This window comes from Sceloporus undulatus, chromosome 5 (genome assembly GCF_019175285.1).
Source record: "Sceloporus undulatus isolate JIND9_A2432 ecotype Alabama chromosome 5, SceUnd_v1.1, whole genome shotgun sequence".
In the NCBI taxonomy this organism is placed as follows: domain Eukaryota; kingdom Metazoa; phylum Chordata; class Lepidosauria; order Squamata; family Phrynosomatidae; genus Sceloporus; species Sceloporus undulatus.
In genome coordinates, this window is record NC_056526.1 from 139,364,402 (window position 1) to 139,377,938 (window position 13,537).

Consider the following 13,537-nt stretch of genomic DNA (forward strand, 5'->3'; position numbering starts at 1 on the left):
CTGTGCCATCTTTCACCACAGAGAAAGAGAGAGAGAGAGAGAGAGAGAGAGAGAGACAGAGAGAAGGGGGACCATGCCTGGCCCGGGCAGAGGATGGGCAGCGCTACCCCTCTGCCAGGTGGGCTCCTCCTGAGGGGGAGCAGCGGACGAGGGGCTGGCAAAGAGAAGAAGGAGAAGAAGAGGCGTCCCCCTCCTCCTCCTCCTCCTCCTCCAATCAGGCCTCGCCAAGGGCCAGCCCTCTCTTCCAAATGCCTCTCCAAAGGATCTCGGTGGTCCCTGCGCGGGAGACAACCGCCAGCAATGGGAGAACTTCCAGCAGCAGCAGCAGGAACAAAGAGAGGAGCAAAGAGGGCGAGGTAAGAGGTAGGGAGGGCTGCAATCGGGGGGGAGGGGTCCTGGTGGGGCCTGAGTCTTGGACCCGACCCTCCTCCTTCCTCCCAGTCCTCCATTTCATCCCCGCGTCCGGGAGGAAAGTCCCAAACGCCTTGCCTTCTCAGCATCCCTGGAAAGCATGGGTCCCTCTTCCCTTATAGCTTTTGCTTGGGTCTGTCCTTTGCTTTGGTTCTGTCCTTTTCTTGGACATGATCACCCTTGAGGTCCCTCCTAACTCCTGTGATGACGTCCTCCATGAGGAATTTATTATTATTATTATTATTATTATTATTATTATTATTATTTTCAGCCTGGCTAAGAAGCACGGAGGAGTCTTTGGATCTCCTTTCTGTGCTCATGGCCTCCATTTTATTAATTATTATTATTATTATTATTATATTAAACTCATTTTTTGCATCTTCTCCAGCAACCGCTGGAGAACTGTCAGGTTTTGCATCTTCTTCAGCAACCACTGGATATAATAATAATAATAATAATAATAATAATTTTCAATTATCAATAATAATATTTTTTCATTGTTCCCCTCTTTCAAAGGGGACGCCTGTGTGGAAAGGGGTGTGTGCTGGAGGAAGGTCTGTGGTTATTATTATTATTATTATTATCATTTTTATTATAAAATTTAAATTTAAAATATAAATTATTTAAATTATAAATTATAAAAATATAAAATTATATATAACATTATAAAATTATAATAATAATAATAATAATAATAATAATTATTATTATTATTATTATTATTATTTTGTTCCCTGGAGGGTCCTACATTTTGCCCTGTGAGGACATGGTTTGCCTTGGTTCGTCCCTGGGGCTGGGGAAGGGATTAAAAAAACCAAGACCATCCCCAACCATCAATAAAAAAGTCCATCCCAAAAGAGGATGGTCTTTTTATCTATCTATCTATCTATCTATCTATCTATCTATCTATCTATTTTCCTCCCTCGCCATCACCAGCATACATGATAGTTGAAATGCAACCTTGAAGGGGGGTTGCCTGAAGCTGGTTGTCAAGCTGCATCTCTGGCTTTCCTGGGTCACAAATAAATGTAGGAGATCCTTTAGGTGCTTGGTGCAGCTAGTCTGTCTCTTTCCAAGGGGAGGCCTGGGTGGGAGAGGGGTGCGTGTCTGTCTTGGAGGAAGAAGGTCTGTGCTCCAAATTCTCTGCAGACAATGGGCATTGTTCCTCTGGACCTTCAGAGGATCTGCTCAAAGGCAAGGCTTTGGCATCGCCTTTCCTGGGGGAGGCTTGCCAAAAGGTGTCCAATGACAACCACACTCTACGGCAATGCAATAAAAATAGCAGTTCCAGCAGCCCATCGAATATGGGTGGACTGTCATATATAAACACACACAGAGACACACATGGTTATCCTCCATTTCCATTGTAGAAGCTATGGGTTTTCCTCTCATTCCATTGTTCTCTGTCATTTTGGTGGCGGCGGGGTGGTTTTATTAGTAAGAAACTAGTACAGCTGAACAGGAAATTCTGGGATCCACGCCTGAGTAGTTAGCACACATCCTCATGAATTTAAAAGTGGGTTGTTGTTTTGTGGTAGAAATCTCAGGCTACCTAGGAAAAGTACCTTTTTGCAGGGGACTTCTTCCTCTTCCTTTTTTGCATAGAGATTCTGGGGTTTGGGAAATGAAGTTAGGACTTACTTAGTCCTCTTGTCTCCTGCCTGGTAAAGGTCTCTAACCTTTAAGACACAGATTTTCAATTGTGAATTATAGTGGCTGAGAAGAAAACAAATGAGAATGTGCAAATGTTTGACACATTTTACTATGTTTCCCAGCGACGTTTTTTCTATGATTTATTCATAGCTTATTCGATCTGTTGATTTCATTTATCAACAGTGCGTGTATTTACAATTCTTGTAGTAGTGTAAAATAGCAGTAGATTTAACTGACAATTGATTTGAGAGCCTTCTTCAACTTATTGGTATTATTTTTAATAAATTAAACACAGTGATTATGACTCACTTCTTTTCACCCACAACATTTTCTAATGTTATCCTTTTCGAGCAATAAACGTGTATTTTCCCCCCTGAAATGGTCCTGCTTTATTGGTAGTTGCAAACACGTTGTTGAATGTGAAGTAGCAGGTTGGAGTTTTGTTGGCTGGAAGTGAACGGAAACTGAAAGTGGTTCAGAGAAAGAAACGGGGGGCAATAAAATGGAGAAGTATAATGATGATGATAATATATTGAATGAACTACTAAATTCTCACTTATATAAGCAAAACAAGCTCTGTATTAGAATGCAGAAAATAGTTCTTGTCTTCAAGTCATTATGTAAACAACCCCCAATGAAAGCTTGTATTCAGTGGGAGATTGTTTTTCATATGGTATGATAAAGTGGATTTAGTTTGGGAAGCCTGAGGGGTTATTATATTTCAGGCTGCCATAATGGGCCGATCAAAAGAGTATTCAAGAAGATTCAGCAAATACTGTAAACATATGGTTAAAGAGTTCTTTCTTAAAGATCAGAAAACCCCTTGAGATACTGATTTTGTGGCAGTTGCATGTCTGTCTTCTGCTGCTTTGTAGAGTTTTCTACATGTTCTGTTGTCCACTCATACAACTTTTCTTCAAAGAAAAATAAAACTCTTGAGATGACTATAATTAATAAATAAAATAAAACTTTAATTTATATCCTGCTTTTTGTTACCACAATCAAAGTGGCCTACAACCTTTGAAAAATACAATATATTCAATCCCCCCCTTAAAAAAGGATTAAACAATTCTATCCATTAAAATTACAAACGATAAAATATAAAAACAATAATACGATAATGAAATAACAGTGGGCAGAGTCTTCGCTTATATATGTCTGTGGGGGGAGCGTTACATGGCCGGAATCTATTCCAGGAAGGCCTACCAGAAGAGATCCATCTTGACAGCTTTCTTGAAGCTCTCTAGGTTGGTAATTTCATGGATCTCATCCAGCAGGCCATTCCATAAAGTGGGAACGATTGCAGAAAAAGTCCTCTGGGAGGGCACCGTCAATCTGGTCTTTGTGGACGGCAACAAATTCCTCCCAGAGGATCTGAGGGTACGGGGCAGATTATATGGTAGCATAGTCTGCTGTCCCAAAGCTATTCCTTCTGTTAAAACAGTTTTAAGCCTGTTTAGTGGGATAGAAATGTTGCTTATTTCTATATTTTGGGAGTGCCATGCTTGATAGTTTTCTTTTTGTATGGAGGAATAGTCTGAGAAAAATTAAATTGTCCCTGTGCTGCTTCCAAACTCTATGCACTGTCTTCTCCAGATCCTCTGTTCTGTTCAGATGGTCTGCACGAAAGGACTCCCAACTTCACCAATGAAGAGATCTAATCTTTAAGTATTAGAAAAGATGATAACTTGTTCTCTTCTTCAGCATGTTTGTCCTTGAAAAAAAATAGTCAGAGAGAAAAGAATTGCTGTATTCATCTTCTCAGCAGTAAAATGTGAATGCTTAGTTTCTGCCTTATAATAGTTTTTAAAACTTTCTTCAAACAAAACTGGACTGTTCAAAAGTGTCTGGAAATTCTGAGTCAGTTTTGTTCCAGAGTTCCTGCATATTCATAGAAGGTGCCAGCCCTGCAGCCAGTCATTCCTGAAATATCCTGATTTTCCTGTTGCTTATTGTGGCTATTTTTCTCAGGAACCAAAATCCACCTGGTTGTTCTTTCTCAGCTGCATCTTAGCGGTGTGGCTAGATTCATTGTTGGTGTGTTTTGATCCCATTTGGCCTTCCTTTTTTCATGATACCTGTACTTTTACTTTTTCCTCCCTTGTGTCTTCACCCTCTCATGCCCACATATGACATCCAGACTCATACAATATTCCAGAATTCAATTTCATCAAATCAGTTTTAAAATAACACTTTAACTATCATCATAGGGCTAAAGTGCTTTGATAATGTAACAGTATACAGCAGGAATTTACTTGATCTCTTGTGCACCTGTGTTCCAGAAACTATAGGTGTATTTACCATGGCTGAGTTTTCTCTGCTTCTTGCTGTGTGTGGTGGGAAAATGGGCTGGCTGTGAAGTGCCCCTTTTATCTCTGACAACAACCAAATGGAGAAAAGAGAACTTATTGCTGCACTGAACCTGACCTTTGTAGCCAATGTGCTTGGTATATGTTAAGAGAGGAGGAATGCAGCAGCAGGAGGATGGTGTCAGCTCCTGTGGGCTTTCTCCTGCATGAACCTTACAAAGAGCAAAGCAGGGAGGCTGATTAGGCATGGAGCAGAAAAGCTCTGCCCTTCAGTCCCTGATGTCATGCTTGCTCTAAAATAAATGTGCGACAACAAGTAAGAGTTGTTGGATTGAGGGTGGTGAAAGAAGCTAGGGGTTATGCTTTCCTTCTGGGATGACAAGAGGGGACTGGCAGACTTGGAAATGACAAACACACTCTGAAATCATGGGAATGCTTTAGACAGACATGGAGAAGAGTAGAACTATTTTGTTTGTACCAGTTCTTGTGAAGTGACCTCTTGGTTTGCAGTCCTATAGCATGGGGAGATCCATGGTGGGAGAGATTGTGGTAGAGGTTGTCTGGTAGGGAACACACAGATGACACCTCAGTATAGTCTTACATTGGGAAATTGTACTCGGGTATGCTGAATTATTCAGCTTTTTACTGTATGACCTGTATGTTGTTGCTGTGTGCCTTCAAGTCATTTCTGACTTATGGCAACCTTAAGGCAACTTTATCACAGGGTTTTCTTGGCAAGATTGATATAAAAAGGGGTTGCCTTTGCCTTTCTCAGAGTGTGACATGCCCAAGGTCCCCCAGAGGGTTTCCATGGATGTGCTGGGATTTAGACCCTGGTATCCAGAATCATAGTCCAGTGCTCAAACCACTACATCATGATAGCACACTGTGTATGCTAATCTGAATATATTACTCTTTCATCTAGTGCAATGTCCAGGTGGCATCACTGATACTGGCTGATTTGTGCCTACCTAGTGCACAGCTAGTTTATGAAGGCTTATTCTAATCCTCCTGTTTCACAATTATATGGCTGGGGAATGACGGAAAGCTGCCATCTGCAGGCTTTGGTACAATTATATTGGGAGTAGTGGCACAGCCTTTGGCCTTTATTGCTCCTTGGCTGACCTCCTATCCTCAATGTTAGCTTCTCTTTGGTTTCCGTGTTATAAACCTTATTTCCAATATATTCTGTTGTATTAACAGCCCTATTCAGGCCTTGTAAATTCAAGGCCATGGCTTCCTTTGTTTAGGTAGGGGTTGTAAAGATTGACCATTAAGGCCAGCCTGGGGGCAGAGTTGGAGCATGATATCCATATGACACATGCCCGCCCCCACCCCCATGGCAGCGTGATGCTGCGAGCTGCTCCACATGGCGCACAGCATCAAGACACTTGTCTGTCTCTGCATTTACATGTCACAGCACCAAAGGAACGCCTTAAAGCTACGGTGCTGGGCTATCCTTTCCAGGGAGCAAAAACAGGGCCAGCCCGGTGGTGGGCTCAAGGTGTGGTGTCCATACAACACACACCCCGACTCCATCCCCATGGCGGCGTGATATCATGCGCCACTCCACATGGCACATGGCATCATGGCGCTCCTCTGCCACTGTGTTTCCATGACACAGCGCCAAAGGAGCACCTTAAAGTCATGGTGCTTCAGGTATCCCATCCTTTCGAGGGCGCAAAAAGGAGCCACTTTTTGCAGGTCCCTTTTGCACCCTGGAGAGGCCCGAGCGGGGCTGTAGCATGAAGTAGGGGTGACCTGCACAGCCTCTTAATTTGTAATGTACTCTTCTTCTTTTCCTACCGCTTCCCATTTTACCAACCATTATTTTTTTCCCCTCAATGGAGCTGATTGTTTCGTGATAGTATAAATTTAGGCATTCTGGCTGTAACCCTGCTTTTGCTCTTTCTCCCTTAACTTTCATCAATAGTCATTCCTTGTCTTTGATGGTTTTTTTGCTGCTGCTAATATTGTTTCACCTGTATATCTTTAAATATTTATGTTTCCTCATCCAGTTTTCTCACCTCCTTCTTCCATGTGTATTCTCACTGTACATATTATTTGTTCTGCATATGTTAAACAGATGGGGCAATACACTCACTCTTGCCAACTGGAAACCATTCAGTTTCTCTATATTTTGCCCTGATGGGGGCTTCTTGTCCACAATATAGGTTATGCATCAGTATAATAAAATGTTGCATTCCCATTTCTTTTAGTTAACCATAGTTTTTCATGGTCTATGTAGCCAAAGGCTTTCTTGTAATGTATAACACAGAGGCTGATTTTCTTTGGAAATTCTGTAGTGTGCTTCATTAGCCAGCATATGTTTGTAGTATCATGTCTAGTGCCTCTTCCTTTTCTTAATCTGGTTTAGATATCTGATATATCTTGCATCATATAGAGCTGCTTTGTGTCCCATTTTGGGTGACATAAATCCAAAAAGTAAATATAAATAATAAAATAAGGTAAGTCTTTATTGTAAAAATAAAACTGTCAGTGGTGCCTGGAGAGAAACACTTCACTTTGCACTCTCTCCTTATGTTATCAAATCTACTGCTAGCTTCACTCCATGGAAATCCCCTTTTGTGATCCACTACTGTGCCAATAGGTGCAAAAGGGTGTGTATGGTTGTGGGAAAGAATCTTCTTGAATATGGTACTCTGCAAGTGTTTTTTAATTTATGGATTTTATTTTGGAAATACATAAAATATTATTTTGCTGTAAACATACAGCCAACCCTCAATGCCCTCGGATTTCTTTTTCATGGCTTCAACCATCCATGACCTGAAAAATTTTTTTTTAAAAAATAAATAAATTCCAAAAGGCAAACCTTGATTTTGCCATTTCGTATAAGGGACACCATTTTTACTACACTGTTGTATTTAATAGGACTTGAGCATCTACAAATTTTGGTTTCCATAGGAGGTCCAGGAACCAAACGCCAGCAGATACCAAGGGTCCACATTTTCTGTTGTAAGAAACCCAAATATTGTATATTAGGTGTGATACCAATAATAAATATATGGAAGTACAATTAAATAAAATAAAAAGGTCAGAATTTGAGGGAATATTCCTTGTACCCTGGTATACTGCTTTCTAAATCATAACTGATAGAAATTAAGTTCACTGTGTGACTAGTCGAAGTGGACAGTATTTTTTACCACCCATTGTCCTCCCAGTGGTGTTCACATCTATTAATTTATGTATTTCAGCTACCCCTAAATGAGGCAGACAACTACTTAGTGCAAAAGTTATCAGAAAAGCCATGGGTACCCTATGCCCACTTTACATAGATCCTCATTCACTGTATTTTCCTGTACTTGGCTCAGAATCACATCTACTACTAGCTTCATTCCATGGAGCTCCACAGTGAAATCATCTTGGAGCATTTCTGCTATCTCTAAACTAAACAATGGTGGGTTGAATGAAGTATCGTTTGAAAGAAGGATGAATCAGGAGCTCTACCTCTTCCTGTGCTTTCTATTTTAATTAATTAAATTTTCATCCCACCATTTTGCTAATAAGAGTCACACCATTTGCTAATAATCATAAATACACTTGGATTTCCCACAGTGAATTGGTGAAACAGTTCCCTTTGCCACTTCTGAGCAGTGAAAACTATTTCCAGGATCCCACACAGATGAAATTATTTTTTTCCCCTGCCATTACACCTTGTCCTATCAACTACTGTGATGGTGCCTCAGTTTCCTGAGGTTTGGCTTTGTCTGCAAGGCTATTGCTCCTTGACTTTATTTTTGCTGCTTTGGGGCATTGGTCTCTCTCTCTCTCTCTCTCTTTTCCTAGAAGTTGATAAATGTCAGAAAGGCATAGTCCCTTGACAGAATGATGCCAGAAGCACTGGAATTTGGTGGGCACACTTGAAAACAATAAAGCTCTCACAGTAGTGAACAGAGTTTTGAAATGATGTCTGGATGTTTGAAACCATCTTTTTCATTAAGAACAGGAAAATCTATTGTTTACATCTCAATAAAACAATAACCTAACATAGGGAAACACAATCCTGACTGAACTGACTATAGATGACAAGTTCAATCCCTAGTCTGAAGTTGAGGTGATGCCAGTGTTGAGATGATGCCAGTAGGTTAGGCTAGTTTGTCTAACATACCTTTTACCATTAATCACAGGGAACACTGGGAAGAGAAGAACCATGCACACTGCCTTATGCATCTTGGTGGATTGGTGAGGTTCAAATATCTGAGGTATAATTTAGATTTATGTTCAGATAACTGGGAGTGTAATCTAGTAGTAAAAACAATATTAAAACTAGTATTTTGAGTGAATCAAAAAGCATCAAGACACTGCTCTCTGAACAGTTATTTGAGAATGTGTACAGTGGTACCTCGGGATACGAAATACCCAGGTTACGAAATTTCCGGGATACGAAAAAATCCCATTGGAAATAATTGTTCCGGGTTACGAATGTTTTTTTCGGGTTACGAAAAATTTTTTTGGTGCTTTTCGGCGCTTTTTCGCATGAAACGCGGCTTTTCCCCATTAGCGCCTATGGCAATTCGGCTTACGAAGGCTTTTCGGGTTACGAAAGCGGCCGCGGAACGAATTAATTTCGTAACCCGAGGGAGCAGTGTACATTGATTCTGAAGCTTTTACTACAACATGAATAATTTCAGCACATTGGACAGCAGTCACAGTTCAATCAAACTTCTATTTAAAAAACACAAGTTAAAAGTGCAAGTTAAAGGGAGTTTTACAAACACATTCAAGACTTAATAAAATAGAAACACAACAACTCCCCATTAAAAGCTCCATCTGCTGCAGCATATTAAAAATCAGTGCCTCCTTAAATGAAAAGGTCTTTACTTGTCAAAGGAAAGATTGTAGGGCGGGAGCTAGCGAGACCTCCTGTGGAAGAAAGTTCCACAATGTAGGAGTAGCCACTGAAAAGGCTTTTTCCCATGACGTCACCAAGTGAGCTTATAGCACCAAGTGAAAGCCTTCTCCTGAAGATCTTAAGATCTTGGCATGTTCATATGGGAGATAGGGTTTTTCAAACAGTCTGTCCTCAAGCCATGTGGGCCTTTAAAGGTTTCTCTTCAGATCGTATACATTTTTTGCCTTTACAGGGCATAACCAAAACTTTGCATTCTGCCTGGAAAAGGATCAGCAGCCATGTGGAGTTGTTCCAGCAAGAGGGTTGATCCCTATAAACTGCTTCAGTCAGCAACCTGGCTCCAGCATTTTGGAGAGTTAAAGGGGAGAAAATACTATGAAATGCTGGAAAATGAGAGATGTACTCCAGTGTTTTTGTGGAACAAAATGTTTTAAAGCCATGCTGTTGTTTAAAAAGCTTTTATTTCTCCTGCTAACATGTTTTGGGAAAACCCCTCTTTGTGAGCTGATTCTTCTGTTTCTCTTTTTCTGTAGCCAGCTTCTAGCATTAAAACTCTGACTACAGAAAAAGAGAAACAAGAATCAGCTCATGAAGAAGGACAAATAAAAACCTTTTAAAACAACACATCTCTCATTTTGCAGCATTTTGGGCCCACTGATGTTCCTGAACAGTTTCCAAAAGCAGCCACATGTAAAGTGTATAGTAGTAATCCAAATCGAATATAATCAAGGCATGTGTGTCACTGTAGCCAGATGTAATTTCTCAAGGGATGGGCACAGCTGGCACACCAGTTTGTGCAAATTTATTTCTGGCCATTTCTGAAATCTGGGCATCCAGCCTCAGACTTGAGTCCAGAAGCACACCTAAGGAGCAAAAATGTGATTTTAGGGGGAATGTAACTCCATCCATTATAGGCTGAATCCTTTTTCTCTGATCTGCCTTTCAATTTACGAGGAGCACCTCTGTTTTGTCTTGATTAAATTTCAATTCTTTGGTCATTACCAAAAGCAGAAAGTTTTAGAACAGAGGCATCTGCTTTGGAATTGGATGGAAAGAAGTGAGGAAAAGTTGAGTGTCGTCATGTTACCGGTGATACCCAATCTCAAAATTCCTATAAGTTCCCCCATTGATTCGTGTAGATGTTAAATAGCATGGGGGATAAAGCTGTGCCTTAAGGGATCCTGCAAGCCAATGGCTGTGTGGTTGAATAGGAATCTCCTAATCAAACTGTCTGAGTTTTCCCCTCCAAGAAGGACTTATATTGAAGCTGTCTCATGCTGATCCATTAAAAAAAATCTATTCTCATACTGCAGTAGCATAAATATAATACGGACAAAACAAATGTTTGATTGTGAATGAAACATAAGAGCCACAGTTATATTTATACATGAAGAACATAAAAACAATACCACTCCCTAAGTTTTCCTTGCCCTACAGTCCTTTACTTTCTGATCTTACATTGCATTAAAGTGATTTATAAGTTTCCAGGGTTTCCTTCTTGTATAGCCAGATGTCAGAATTGCAGTTTCTGATGTAAATTGGTTTTCAAGATGCCACAGTTGATACTTCATCAGTTTGTGCTGTATTCTCTAAGCAGTAGTTGCAGAAGCTCTTGTGCATATGCTTTTAGAATATCCATTTCTACTCAGGAGTAAGCCCTGTTATATTTAGTGAGTACATATAGGATTTTAATAGTCTTACTGTAAGAATCAGCTCTTTAGAAAACTGTCTTGTTAGGTATAAGGAATATGTGTGTGTATACTTAGCTCTATATTTTATGTACAGATAAAAATGTCTCAAAATGTCAATTTGGGCTATTGGTTTTCTGTGGTTTGTATAAAGATTGGCCATTTATTTTGAGTTTCCAATTAATGTTACACATTTCTCTGCATATTTTTCAAATAGGTAAAAGTACTGAATATAGAGCCTACAATGTTACAGAAGAGTCTGCAGTCCTGTTTTGTGTGATCATGTGACAAAATGTTGACACTGATATTGAAAAGATATTGACACCTCCAGTTATCAAGTGAGAAAAATATAGGAAACATTACTCTTTCTATAGATTTCCTTTCAGTTTTATAATTCCAGTGCTTAGTTTGTTGGTTGCTTTTTGTCAGTTTTGTTTTGGTGTTAAGAGATTTAGCACAGTGTGTTCCAATATCCTGGGTGGCAAGTGGCAAATGCTTGGTTCATAGGCCAAATAGTATAATGTGTTGATTGAAGATAGGAAAAGTATAGCATTGTATTTTTCTTAGCAGCATGAGGAGGCATGTTCTACTTTTCCTATAAAGAGGGAAAAATAAATACAGTGGCAGAGATAATAATAATACAAGGCGAGACTGTCCTTGGCAGGAGCTTGATATACAAACAAAGGCTTGGTATGTATTTTGGCAAAAGAATCAATGACAAATAGCTTTACAGTGGGTGCATGTCCACAAGTGAAAGTGGAAGTGAGTTATAATAATTCTGTATTTTGGTGGTTATATCTGGAGCTCAAAAAATTCCATTACTGTACTGTGTTTCCCAGTATCTCATAGTACTGGGGAATGTAGTCCATGGAAAGTAAAGTTTCCATGTTTTACATTTGGGAAGGATTGAATTATAAATGCCAGTTTATCAGTGCCACTCAGTTACCAGTGCCGGTATTAGGGTTAGGGAGGCAAGCCAGCACTGGTATTAGGGTTAGGGAGCGCGCACCATGTACATGCTCCCTAACCCTAATACGTGCTGGCAGTTGCATAATGGCGGCACCCTGTGTACATAGGTGCCACCATTATGATGTCACAGACATACCGTGTGCAAATGACGTGGTGTGGGTGTGATGTCTTTGCGCTGCCCCAGGCTGCTTAGGGCAGCCTGGGCACAGCACGCGAAGGATCTCCAAAACGGAGCTCCTTCTGTGGGCACGCCTCATTCCCACAGCCACCAAAATTAATATGTTGTAATATACTGAACAAAAATGATTTACATAAGGGTTGACTAAACTGTGTTTGATTCAATGCAGAGGCATCACTAGGGAGTGTGAGGGGTGCAACCCAAACCGGGTGACACCCAGTCGGGGCCTCCTCCTCATACCATCCAGTCCTATTCCACATGAGGACAGGGACAGAGTGACTCCGAAGGAGGCTGAGTATGCTCCCCTACTCTGTGACACACTCCCCCCATACTATCCCATCTTCCTCCCAATGAGGAGAAGGATGGGGTGGCCCCAAGGGAGGTCAAGCATGCTCCCCCATCCCATGTTGTCCCATCCTTCTCTTAGTCTGGATAAGGACATCGTGGCCTGAGGGAGGCTGAGCACACAGCCTCTGGAAGCTCTGCGCCCCCCAGAGCCCTGCCCCTACACCAGGTGACATCAGGGGTGGGGATTCAATGGATCTGCTGTAGTTGGGACTAATAATTGTATTTAGCACTTGTTTACAGAAGCACCTTGAATTAATATAGAAGACTGAAAACTGATATGAACTGGGAAATGGGTGATTATGTAAGATTAAAAGATAAAGTGTATATTTAAAAGAGTGGTGTGGTCTTGGGACTACACTGCTTCAACATTTAGGTGGGACAGTTGCAGCTGAATGAGCCCCATCTTCAAACTCCCAATCACACAAACATTCTAGGATATAATTTGAAGACATAGCCAAGTTAGTCTGGAAAATCAGTATGCAAAGGTATATTGTAGCACCTTTGAGACTAACTGAAGGAAAGAAGTTGGTAGCATAAGCTTTTGTAGACTTGACCCTGGTTGCTCATGCATCTGAAGAAGTAGGCTCAAGACTATGAAAGCTCCTGCTATCCACTTCTTTCTTTCAGTTAGTCTCAAAGGTACTACAAGAGCCCTTTGCATTCTAGCATATATATTCTATAGAAATTTTGAAGGCTTGCTTTTGGGGGACTGGATAATACATAATAACCTAGACATTATATGATGTTGAGACTTAGCTATTGGGCTTCCTTTGTTGCTTCCATATTCTATTGTACTCTTAAGAGTTTATCACACGGGAGGAATTTCTCATAATTTGGCATGAAAAGAACGTGGAGTCAGAACACATTCACATGAATTCGCTAGTTCAGCAAATTTACGTGAATTCGAATTGCGTTCGAACTGACTTCCCATTGCCCGAAAATAGGTTGCCATTGCCTGAAATTGCATGTGATCACCTCTCATGCAATAACATGAAACCCCATGATTGCATTCGGACTGACTTCCCATTTCCCAAAATTGCTTGTGGTAGTCTATCACGCAATAATGTGAATCCCCATGATTGCGTTCGGATTGCCATTGGATTATACT

At 40.7% G+C, this 13,537-nt stretch overlaps 1 protein-coding gene across 2 annotated transcripts in view; it reads left to right on the forward strand.

Annotated features, from left to right (window-relative positions):
• The first annotated feature begins 289 nt into the window (after nt 1-289).
• Nucleotides 290-13,537, forward strand: part of MARCHF1 (membrane associated ring-CH-type finger 1) — a 163,030-nt gene continuing 149,782 nt past the window's right edge. For both annotated transcript variants that reach the window (XM_042470179.1, XM_042470178.1), the window contains exon 1: nt 290-356. The gene's annotated coding sequence lies outside the window, so the exon portion shown is untranslated. The remainder of the gene's footprint in view (nt 357-13,537) is intronic.